We start from the raw sequence: 13,974 nt of genomic DNA on the forward strand, positions 1-13,974 counted from the left end.
TTTTATTAGTAATTTTATTCATTTATTTACTTTTGTTCTTCTTTTCTGACAGTCTTCCATAGGGCTCCGGCACTTCTAATTTTAGAAATTAATCCCTGGTTACCCCTAAATGTAGACCCATGTCCGACCTCCCGCTATCTAGTCCAGATTTTCCTATGTCACGTGCCCTTGCGGCATACTTGTCAACGAGTCGGACACGCCGCGTTATAACAGCGACATCCTGCATAAATGGTATGGATTGATTGATTGATAAATTCAGACCATGGGGATAGGAAGTAAGAGGAGAGGCCCTAAGTGGTTTTCCCCATTCACCGCTTTGAAGCAGTGGCGATCCCCTCGTAGAGGCCAAAACATTTAGTGACTTACCTTTAAGATCAATGGTTTTTGACATGATCGGATGTGAACATTTTGTAATTACGTAGTAAATATAAGAATAAATGTATATATTTTCTTTTTCTATGATATTTCAGGGTCTTAAGTATGTCCATTTTTAAACAACACTTCATTCTGAGCGGAGTTAAATGCTATACTTTTCCTAGAACAGTTTGCTCAGAACAGTTTAATTTGAATGAAATATTTTTACAAGTCTTCTTTAATTACATTAGAAAAAGTTTTTGAGGTAATTCGATATTATTCGTTTAAGGATTACAAAAACTGAGATCAAAGTTTATAACGTATTTCTCCCCGCCTTCGTGGTGCAAGCCTTCGTGGTGTAATGGTCAGCACTCTCCGCACATATTCGAGAGGTCCGAGGTTCGAGTTCCGATGAGGGCATTGCTCATTTTTCTGTCTTCAGCTTCGAAATAACCTAATGTTTCTACAGTGGCGCCTAAAAACTAAAGAAAGGCGCTGGATGATGATTCTCCACCACCAGAATTTGGCGACTGGGTCTCCTAATGCCCAGTCGCCCTTTAAAAAAAGGGGAGTATATAAGGTATTTCTCCCGCCTTCTTAGCATGCCTTCGTGGTGTAATGGTCACCACGCTCGGAGCGTATTTGATAGGTTCGAGTCTCCACGAAGGCAGTGCTCATTTTTCACGTCTTCAGCTTCTAAATAACCTAATGTCTTATATTATTATTTAATAATTATTAATATTAAAATTGCGCATTATTTCTTTTCTATTTAGAGAGCTTCTTTCTAAAATACTTTCTCAAATATGAAATGATTTTTTAGCTTCTGAGGCATCTTTTAAATCGAAAATATGAGTTCAATTTATAATTAATATTCTGTTCGGTTCATTTCAAATTAGAGCATCTTTTATTTTAACAGTGAAATAGATATTAAATATTAATGCTAATTTCCGTGTACTTAAATTTCTGTAAATATTTCTGAAGGGGAATATAAAAAGGATTCTTTGTTAATATTATTTAAAACTTGTAACTGAGTTATTACAAAATGTAAGGGCATAATTATTTCAATACTTATCAGAATTTTTTTTTTTTTTTACCCTTAATTTCAGCAATACATATTCTAAAAACTCATTTTTACTACTTAAGTACGTATCTCATAGAACTTGTTTTCCAGTACGAACAATTCTTGCTTAAATATTTTTATAGACATATTTGTCAACAGAATTTCAATTTATATTTACAATTAAATGTTAAGGTTATTATATATTTAGATAATATTAATCATCATTATAAATTTAGATATATTTAATAACTAGATTTCTTCCTTTCACAAGAGTTTATGAATGAATAAATCCTTCATTTCCAAATACATTTATAAATAATTTAATAAATATTTACGAATTTTGTTAAAGGCGGATACATGCTTTTTGCAAGTATATGCATAAATACCCATATATATTTAATATTTATCATTTTCGGCGTGTGAAAATCTTTTATTTCTGTGCATTTATTATCTTTTTCTAGTAAAGTAATTTACAATAATTTAGCATATACCAAAATTTGTAACATGATAAATATATATAAATATGATTTGAATGAAAATTACATGCATTATTTTTAATACCCACTCAAAGTCAGGTTTCCTTCGAAGTTCCTTCACGATGACATCTCTCCCTTTAGGCAGACAGCCCTTGCATGCCTTACCTTATTTAATAAAATCTTAACCTTACCTATGTGTCTAATAACAAGTACTTACCCATGCATAATTTTATATTTGCATTTAGCCATGAAGTTTCAAACTTTTGACTTAAAACACGTTTTAGGATATATTCATTATCAAACTGAAATTTTCTACTAAATACATTTTGGCAAAGCATTCAATACGTCTTTTAGCGATTTTACACAGTTTAATAGTTCTCTGATAATATAAAAAATAAGCCGCCCTAACGGCATAGTGGTTAGGGGATCCTGACTGCGATACCGAAGGGCCCGGTTTCGAATTCCGGAGAAGGGACGGATGCATAAATTGTCTGTACCTTCATAGAAGCTAGCGGTGGCAGCCTATTTAGGTGCCTCCACAATAAAATGGCCATCACTTCTGGCCTGGCCTTAGTAGTTGCCGTTATAGCCAAGTACCCTTCCATTGGAAATATATATATATATATATATATATATATATATAATAAATAATAACTATTTATATATATAAAAAATAAATAATAGCTCACATTTAACCATTAACCTCACTGTCATCAGAACGCAATCTTCATTGTCTTACTATGCCAATATTACTTCCTTTTTTAAAACAGTTAAAACAACTAATTGATCTAAATTCACAAATAGCTGAAGTTTTTATACTGCGAGGTAATCCACAAGTTAACAGTATGCAAAGTATATTAATATACCGATCAATAACATTGATGATGCTTTTTTCGTGTCTTGAAACTCTTTCAAAAATAGCAGACCGCAATATTGAATAACAAAGATTTTTCATTTATAATTTTGTATTGCATTTAGTCATCAATTAAACATGTTGCTAAATAAAATTTTAAAAAAGAGACAGAACTTTTTTTAAAAATTTTTTAGCTAACCCAAAATGTAAATCCAAAGTGATTATTTTTCAGCTTTATAAAAATAAAATGATAGTATATGAATGACAAAACATATATTTTATTTAAAACATTTGGTAACATTTAAACATTTTGGTAATAAAAGTAACGAATACTCTATCAAGAGTGTACAGTTTTAAAGGTACTGCAAAATCGCTGTTGAAAGTTATCGAAAAATTACCAAGATGTGATTTTTGCGATAAATGTCATTAAACTATGCAAATTTCTATTATCCATCCAACAATGTTTTTTTTTTTTTTTTTTTTTTTTTTTTTTTTTTTAATGCGGTAGTGTCCGGCCTTTCGATTTTTTTTTTTTTTTTTTTTAATTAAAAGAAACACAACAAGTTCCCCATGTACCACATAGTATCACATGGGGCTTACAGAAGTAAGTAAGAAACACAATACAAACTAAACAGAAGAGAAAATTGAAATAAAATTAAGGATGATTACACAGTTTTACAATGAATTGACAAAAAGTGTTAAAAGCACTTCTCTCGGAAATAAATTGGTAAAACTCTGGAGGCCAGTTAATATTAAAATTTTTCAGTCCCAGTTTCAAGACTTTTCTTTCGTTCTCATATTTAGGACATAGAAGAAGCACATGTTCTACATTCTCCTCGCCGCCGAGGACACAGTCACAGACAGACTCAGGACTCAACTTAAATCTGTTCAAATAACTTTTAAAATTCCCATGTCCAGTAAGAAACTGGGTTAATTTATAATTTGTGAAGAAATGATGACACGACAATCTCATTTTAATAGAAGGGAAAAATCTTCTAGTTAAACTCCCTTTATTTGAATTAATGAATTCGTGATTCCACGACTCCACAATGCTTTTATACATGACCTTCTTATAGAAAGAATTAGGGATATTGACAAAAGTGTCAATTTCCTGCTTAGTCGCAGTCTTAGCAAGGAAATCGGCTCGTTCGTTCCCAAAAACACCTGTATGACCACGAACAAATGAAAATGAAACCGAAATATTTTTATCCTTTAGATTTTTCAGTTCTTTTTGAATCTCAATAATGATATTATTAGAAGAAAAAATACATTTTAAGATCTCCAAGGATGAAAGGGAATCAGTACAAATGAGATAGTCTGAAACAGCACTGTTTTGTTTAGAGACCCATTTGACGGCGAAGTTTAAGCACAAAAGTTCAGCTATGAAAACGGTACATTCATCTCTGATTCTAAATTGAAAGTGCTCAAATTCAAGACCATTTTTGAAGACAACAAATGCGAGACCAACCTTGCCATCAATTTTGCTGCCATCAGTATAGCAAGTTACAGGCGAATCATCTACGACTTTATTGCTAAACTGAATAAAATTAACAGCATTTCTTTCTGAAGGATGAGGGAGATCAGATAGAGGTAATATACAATCATAGTGAGAGACAGTAGAAGCAGAAATATTTTCCTTATAAGCAATAGAATGAAGAATGGCAATGTCAATTGGAGGAAAACCAGAAATTGCATAAACAGACTCATAGCTTACGGTACGATATCCACATATGACCCGCAGAAGTATCCGCCTTTGAACACGTCGTAAATATCTATAATTTATCTTCTTCTTGAGCGATATACCCCAGACTCTAGAGCCATACATAATGAAGGGGGCAATTCCTTGTTTATAGATGAGCGAATGAACGTTGTAATTAATACCGTATGTGTTGCGTGCAATACGACTTAATCCACGCTGTAATTTATCACATTTCTCTGATACATAAGTTAAGTGTTGTTTCCAAGAAAATTTACAGTCAAGAAAAACCCCAAGATTTTTCATTTGCTTTACCACAGTCAAAGGGGTGCCATCGAGAGATAACTGAAATGCATCATAACAGATGTTTCGCTTTTCAATAATCATAACCCTGGTTTTATCAGGATTAAAATCTAATTAAAAACCTTTTGACCAGTTGGAGGCGAAATTTAAAGTCTCTTGTGCCTGTAAAAAAGTAGCAGAAAGGTCCCTACTCTGGAAGCAAAACAAAACATCATCCGCAAAGGCTATAGTATCACAATAAGCAAGATTTTCCAGTTTTAATAGGAGATCATTAATAATAATATTCCAAAACGTAGGTCCTGAAACAGAACCTTGAGGGCAACCCCTTTCAAGGTGACGAATTGCAGAAGCCGAGCCCAATTGCAATTTGTATTTAACCTTTCAATTTGTATTTAACCTTTTTCGGCCTTTCGATTTGTATTTAACTTTCGTGTGTGGAAGTACTATCAAAGCCAGGGGCGTAGCTGGAGTTTCCAGCGCTCGGGGACAACTGAAAAATTTGCTCCCCCTTTCTGTGTGCCAAGAGTGGAAAACATTTCATTAAAAAATTTCGTAGCATCAATTTGGCGCCCCTTGAATGCTGCTCTCGGGAACAGATGTCCCCCCTTGCCCCACCCTAGCTATGCCACTGATCAAAGCTCTGTCAAAGAAGCTCTTGATGTAAACAGAAACACCCCATCAGGTTAAAAAAACCTGAGAGCACTGCTTCAATCGTAATGCGGGGTTGCCTCTCCTTTTATTCTTACTTCGACTTATTTTCTCTCCAAATTTGGTGAGAAATTGCCAAAAGTCGCCAAACTTGTCGACCATTTGGTGACGGTCCAGTCCCTGTATCACCATAATAAGTATTGTAAGTGAATAAATGTAATTGAGCACTATATTAGCTGTATCTGTGATTCGACCCTCATTTTGCTTTCCAGTAATTTCGAGAAGCAGAAAGTATTAGAAACATCCCAGCAGCCAGTTGAAAAGTACCCCTTCTACCGGACCGTTAAGACCGGAGAGACAGCATCTGCTTTCAGTTGCGGTTATTGTTGTTGTGAGTTGTTATTTCAGCGTGAACTGAGATATCTGTAGAATGGCTTTCTCTTCAGATGCGTTGTATATTCCGCTGTGTTTAAGTTTTAGTAGTTTAAAGTGTAACTACTGATTGCACTCTGTGTTAATGTGAACACTCTGTACAAGTATTTCTGTCGAAAATTCCAGAACTTTTAAATGTTCCTTTTTATAAAAATAAATTTTATTAATTTATCATCGTACTTGTGTGCATTCAATCTATTACGAACCCATACGCACCCAACACTTTTTGAATGCCGGTGATGAGAGCAATGGATGAGCAACTAAGACAGCTCATGACTGTCTTTGCTGTATTTTAAGAAAATATAGAAGGGGTAGTCAACTCTGTTAAAGTAGAGATGTAAGCTAGACAAGTATCCGTTACAGAAAAGATGGAAGCTGGTCTTGCTCCTGAAGAAGTGGAACTTATACCTCATCGCCCACCAAATCGGTAGAGCTTTGTTTAAAATAAAATTCCAGTTTTGTCTAACTAGTGCGTTTCTCTTCCAATCTCACATCAGATTTTCTTACAGTTTAAAATAGTATTTCAGTTTTCAGAAAATTAGGTGTAAGATGTATTTCTAAATTTTAGCTTTGCAGTGAATTCGGTTTATTAGTGTATAACGTTGCGCGCCTCTAACTAGCACGCAACCTAGAGGTGACTGTGAAAGCTTGTATAAACCACAGAGTCTTATAAAGGGTTTAAGTCCCTTTTTATTCAACGTACTAAATTACAATTGCGTCCTCTTGACGCTTACAACTGTGCCAACTAGGCAGTCAAATAAAAATAAAAACCTAAAAAGAAAGTAAAGACAATATTCTAACTACGAGGCTCTCTAAAATAACTAACTCACCGCGTTTTACAAATACCGCAGCTAATTCAGCAGACTTGAAGCTCACTGGAACAATTGCAACTACTTCCCGCCAAGCACATAGGCCGCAACGCGGGGTTCTTCAATTCTCGATTTCTACCTCCGCGCTCGCTAAGTAAGAATAACTCTCTCACCGAACTTGTTTCCTTCTATTTAAATCATACTACTTCCGCTGATAATTTGAATGCTTGCGCGTTCTACTCAAATTTACATATTCTGGCATTGGCAGTTCCAGGGGAAAGTAAGGCTTGACAGGAAAGATAGTTTAAACTTAAAATAAATGTTAGTTAAAATAAATATAAACCCTACAAGTGTAACAGGGATAGTAAAACGATATATTGCCCTTCGGTTTCAATACGTTTTTTTAACAAACTGCAAGAAACTTGAAGAGCGTTAATCCCTTGCGCAAACAGATAATCATCACCATCTATACTCATCTTCTGTAAGAGGATCATCTGCAGAGACCAGAATCCTCTGGAACTATGGGCAGTTTATCATATTTTGTATTACTCTAATCACTGATGGTCATGATATAATAAGTGAACTCAAATTTTATACCTAGTAGTATCTTTAATTTGTCCTGTAGTGACACTATGGACGGGTTTTGATTAATGCACTGATGTCGGCACAGCATGTATTGTGTAGGCGACATAATTAACCTACGCGAGATTGTCTACTTAAAAGAATGAGTGCTTTCTTGTAGCACTCACTTTATAAGGTAAATTAGTTCATTTCTATTTTACATTTTTATAAATGTGTTCAAGCGGTAGTGATTTTCTTTTTATTTGTTACCTTTCCGTATTCTACAGTCTAAAGAGTGTAATATGATACATAAGAAACTTTTCAAATTACACGTTTTTAATCAAATGCATTGCAAAGTTTTAAAAAAGTATAATGATATGTTGGTCATGTGTATCTAAAAATTAAATAATAAAATGAATAAAACGAATTTAAATTAAGGGGAAGGGGAACTGAGATGCAAATATAGAAATGACATAATAAATTTAAAGAACTGAATTTGCTTAAATTTCTCTTTTACAGTTTTGATTGAAAATGTCCCTTAGTTAGAAACCCATAGTTTTATTTTTAGTCGCTTATTATCAAGAATATTATGACAGCTAAAAAATGACTTTTTTTAAGTATATAGGGTTACTGTTGTTTTGCATTAACCAATTATTTATAATTTTAGCCTTTACTATGACTTCTACTTTCCATTTGGTCACCAGAAATGTTAATCGGTTATAGAGTATTTAAGCTGAGGTATTTGGATTTTAAGACAGATCGTGCTTCTGCCATTCGAGGCAACGTTACTTTAGTTCTGCCATATCGGTTAACTTTGTAATTAATTGGTTTTTCATCATTTGCTTCCGACATTTAAATTGGTACGCTGGTTAGAGTTTTGAGCCAACTTCGATTTAAATTTAATTATGTAGTCTTTGACTACTAATCCATACTTTAATACTTTAATTTAAATTTGACTGTTATTTTAGTTGCATCGCCACGAGTGATAGTTGATTTCTGTGAGCACGAGAAGTGCATTTACATTCTAAGTTCTCTGTTAATTGAAAAGGTTGTTTTTTTCAAGTCTCTGCAGTAGTTTAAAGCACAGCGACAATTCGCTGTACATCTGTTAAGAGTTTGGAACTAATTTATGGCTACTTTATTTATTCCTAAGCACGTCAAACTCAATAAGTGTATTTGCTTAAAACCGTGTCATTTGCGAAAGATAATGATAAGTCATAAGATCTTATCGGATTAAATATTAACCTTCGTCAAACAAAAATTCCGGTTTAGAAAACGGTAGCAAACAATTATCTTTTGACATTTTCTACTAAATCTTTGTTTGGGAGAAAAATAAAATAAAAATAAAATATATATTGGAACCGGGATCAAAATTCATAATTAGTTTTATGGATCAGGAAGTCGGTTATTATGTAAACGCTCGATGTTAATGCAATGTTTGAAGAAAGCTTTAAAATAACTGGAATTAGAAACACGCGTTTTTGAAGCTTTCATTCAGTCATTACCCTCATGATGACTTCAACAAAATGTTTTTTCCGCTGTATGCAGCTGGTTTTTGAGAACACACAAGTACAGCATTTTGATCAGAACATGGACGAGGAAAACCTGTTTCTCTCTCAAGCAGTTTCTAGTGCTCCCCTTATTTTATTTTATGTTCGACTAGGTTTTTAACACTAACAAAATTAGTAATTCAAATTCTTTATTTTCTTTGAAGCGTTCGAATCGTCAGATCTTGCGGGTTTTGCAAATCGTTCAGGATTCGAAAATTCGGAACTTCTCACCCTTGCTTCCCCCCTCCACGTAATTCGAATCTACCAAAGCTCAGCCCAGATCAGAAATTCAGCCGGAGCCCTATTGTATAAAAGTATTGGAGCCAGTTCCAATACTTTTCAGTCTTAGAGGAAAATCATTTAAGATAATCATTATTAAAATCACTTAAGATCACTTTAAATCACTTAATTCCCTCATCTCTGCAAGATAGGCTTGTGTACTTTAATTTACTATTTAATTATTTACCATCATTTTAACTTACTTTATATACATTTATTTACATTTTATTAATTTTTTAATTACTTTTAATTAATTATTCCTTATTTTGTCTATGTAATTTTGTTTAGCTTACCTGATGGCCTTTCATATGAATCCAGCACAACTACGTATATTTGGAAATTAAGCTCTAAACCTTGAACTTAAAATTTTTAAAAATATATTTTATTGTCGTCCAGTGGAAGCATTTATTAACTGGATTGTTGAAATTTCATTATTTCTAAATCACCAATAATATCGGACCTGTATCACTTTTTTTTTTTTTTTTTTCATTTTCTGGATTATCTGGAGAGAATTAACTGCTTCATTTTTAACTATGTGAACTGTTAAAATAATCGTACTCCTTCTGCACTTGCTTTGATTTAAAAAGTTTCTGTACAAATGAAAAAAAAAAAAAAAAAAAAAAAAAAAAGATTTTTATTTAAATATTTTATGCCAGATTATATTCAATACATTAATCTTAATAATATATCACTCATTTACTAATTTTCAATTTTAAATAAACATTTCATTTAAGAATTTTATTATATCTTTTAACAAAATATAAGTGTATTTTTAAAAAATTATTCTTAAGATTTTTGTGATTAGCAGATTTTTAAGTTTGCTTTAATTACAAATTTTTAAATATCAAACAAAAGCTTTTCTTCCACTTGTTTTATTCTTATACGAAGGATATGAGATTCGAGAAAGTTTAAGATTTGTTCCACCTCTGTTTTCAGTCAAGTAAAATGTATTAAACATCATTTTTTACTTTTTGTTTTTTGGAGGGGGAATGTAACAATTATAATTGACTTCAAATGTTTAGTATTTCGCTGCGAATGAGGCACTGCATCTGTCTATTTTCATTCTGTCTGTTCTAGGGATGCTGTCTCTCCTTCAGACTCCAGTACATATTAAAGACACGAATTAATAATTTTTAGCAATTGGAAAAAAAAAAAAAGATTGTTGTTGCTAACCCCATATGCGGGCTATAGACAGCCTGATGAATAATCAGGGTATATCACAGATGCACCTATCATTAGTCATAGATCTGATTGCCAGAGAGGTCTTTAGTACGACGTCAATCCAGGGGTATCAATACGACTAGTTGCAGTCCATGTTTGATCAAGAGTATTTCCCGGGGATGGAATGAGAAGGTCACATACCTTTCTTCGTCTACCATCAACAGTTTTAAAGGCGCTTTATATTAATCGATTTATGATGACCCTGTAAACAAAAATACTTTATTATCAAACTTCTCAAGGTCCGAAATGCCAGATCTTTATCCGACATTATCTGTTTTTTAAATGCATAGAAACAAGCACTCAAAACTTTCCCAGTATTTTGAACTGAGCATCCACAGATAAAAAGGTATTTTTCGAAATTGTGAAAATGATTGATAACTGGAAGCAAGTTATAAAACAAGTACAGCTTACGTAATACTTTTTATCTTTGGAAATCTGTCAGAATTTAGCAAATAATATGAAAACAATGGAATACCTTAAACAGTTCAGCTCGTGTCTATTGCAGATTAAATCCCAAATTCCTTTGAAATGAAAATAATTCTATTTCTTTTTTTTAGCTAATTTATCTTTACAGATGAATTATAATATGTTAATGCATAATTATTTTCCCATCTGAAGTGTAACACCAATAGAAAATAGTTCACATTAGCACTATACAACTGATTCACACAAATCAGTGCGTAACTGTTTGTTCATATAATTAATTTAAGCTATACAATATGAAAATATTTGTACTTTAAATATTACACCATGATTACGATAAATCGGAATACCCTAGATCAGTAAAATAAGAGTGAAGATTTTTTTAATACATCTAAAACGAAGTTTTAATTTACGATACTAATAAATTAAGTATACTAATAAATTACATATACGTTAAATATTACTGTTAAATGTATGTATTTACGTGCTTTTAATTTGCTAGAGTATAATTATATGAAGAATATACGTCCCGTTCTTCCACTTTTAGAAAAATGCTTCGAGTTCAATAATAAATGTTTGTACTGAAAACGTTGTTCGGATGATCAAAGATTGTTTCTTGACCAATGATTGTAAAGATTTCCATATTTTCTCTATGAGTGTTAAGAACTGCCAAAAATTTATAAATATAAAAATATCGCTTTAGTAAGTAATCGCACGTTATTTATTACCAGCTTCATAATAATAACTTTTTTGTAAGGAAATGAACTATTTATTAATTTTAGTTTCAATAAACTGAAATTTGTGATCGAGACTTACGATTCCTTTGGCATTTTTGATAATGCTAGTGAATAAAACAAATTAATACAGCATTAACTTCAAATTTGATTAATTTTTATTTGTGAAATTTAAAATGGAAATTTTTGTGAAAGCAAACTACTTATGCGTTACTTATACTATACATACTTATTACTATATATATATATATATCCAGAAATTTTATCAGATAAAAATTAAAATTACTGCAATGACATTTAAAGCACATGCAAAATTATTATGCACATGTAAAGCAGCAAAATGCTATTAGTAATTTTTAGTAAGAAAAAGAATATGTTCTACCGAGAATTTAATTATGAAAATATTAGACAAAGAATCATATCAAAGGCAAGACAAAATTAGATCGGCTTACATCTTATCAGACGCGTCTAACGGCAGCAAACAGGTGCAGAAACACAGCTGCAGTTTCGCTCTTTTGTCGAATAATCATTCAATCGAGAAAGAAGAATTCTTACACGTTCAAGCATTTTTTTATGCTTTTAAACAGAAGTAAGTAAAAACTAAACTGCTGAGAATTCACTGACTTGTTTGGAAGATATTTAAATCACAAATAAAGCACTTATTAGAAATATCTCGAAATAAGGTGAATTTTGCATTTCTCATTGAGATTTATTAAAACTCAAGAAGTGCTGCTGTTTCCATTTTCGGCAGAAAATCAAAACAAGAATATATTACTAATCTAAATGGCCTAGAATGTTTCATATATATTCTAAATTATAACGTTATATTTCTTATCAAAAATCCTTATAAAATAACAGGTATATCTTAATATTATTTTGATACTTTTTTTTAAGAAAATAAGCTTATTAACATTTAAATTATTTTTATTTAACAAAATATGTCCACCTGGATTTTGTAATATCTCTCTACTTGTATAACACATCTGGATCAAAACTACAACCGAATGATAATGCTAAAATTTTGTAGCAATATATAACATGCCAAAAATTATTTGAAATGTTCAAAAAAGTAATGGATGAAAAGCGTTCAACTATCTTTGTGGCTATTATTTAATTAAACGATGGAAATTGCACAGAATTGTTGAACATGCTTGGAAGTTTGGTCCACATTCCGAGTTAGCGTCAAAGAATCGGAGATCTATCCTACGAATCGAAAAAAATCAAAAATTAGGGCTATAAAACGTACATCGGATTTTGAAGAACGGTTTGCAGTAATAATTAACTCCGAAAATCTTTAAAGAAGTCATTAGGATATATAAATACAAAGGGCGATCATCTAGATGGAAATTTTTCGTCATCAAGAAAACAATGATCTTTGCTTTCCATCAATTTGATGTTCGCAAAATCCATAGCAAGCAAAGATTTATCATATTGGAACAATGTTATGTTTGCAGAAGAGTCGAAATTTAATTAATACATTTACGGCGATGAACGAATTACTGTGTGGCGAAAGCCTGAAGAAGAATTCAAATGTCTTCTACTATTGAGCATAAGAGGTGAAGCATACAGCTCAAGGATAAGGTCGTTCAGGGACATCTCGACACCTTAAGGGAAAATTATGAATAACTGGTTGACATTTAAGTATTTTATCATTTATTTTTACAGAAAATAATTATTCCTGTAACACATTATGAAAATTTGTCTTACCTGAAAATCATCATAGGTCATATAAATGCAATGAAAAACATAAAAGCCAGACGTCCACTTCTCCTTTAACTGCAGGAGATCTCGACAGGTATCTACGGGGCGGCAGGTACAATTCAGATCAATAGCGTTTTTTTAAGAAATAAGGACAACGCACTATGGAAAAGAAAGACTGACGAACTAAACACATATTAACAATGCAACAATATATATCCTCCCTTTTAACTATGTACATTTGTTGCATGTAAACTGGGGTTGATTCTCATTTTGTACACACGCCTCATGGAACCACGTACTACACTCTCGAACACATTTCACCCACTTCTGTTCGGCAGTATCATTAAAATAGTACCCACCGCACTCGCCACAGTAATTTTCACTGTTTCGAAATCCCTCGAGGTACTGGGTTGAGTTCTTCCCTGACGTCTAGGTCCCTGTGTTGGATTTTTACTGCGCAGTTGACTCCTGTATTCTGCGGCTGTTATAATGGCTGATTCTTGTTTTTTTTTCTCCTATTCCGTACAGAGTGGTTCTGTACTATTGGTACAGGGGATAATTCCGAAAATTATGTAGAAGCTGATGCAGTAGATGGTGACGATGACCTCTGGAGGTTAATGTCTTCCTCTGCCATAACTGGAATGGTGCCATTTATAGTAGACATGAGTTCATATTCAAACACATTGTCTTCCAAAATATCGGGATTGTATGGGTATATTCCACATTTTCGAAAGCCATTGGCAAAATTGCCTGTTGTAGCAGACTTATCCCAAGCTTGCTTGAATATTTCTGTGAAGTCTTCTTTGGTGATCCCCTTTCCTGGATGGTGGTGAACAAAGTTCCTGCATACCTCATTATAAAAAATTTTTCAGGC

Source organism: Stegodyphus dumicola, chromosome 6 (assembly GCF_044657685.1).
Source record: "Stegodyphus dumicola isolate Sdum_Otavi_A_Nest chromosome 6, ASM4465768v1".
Taxonomy (NCBI): Eukaryota; Metazoa; Arthropoda; class Arachnida; order Araneae; family Eresidae; genus Stegodyphus; species Stegodyphus dumicola.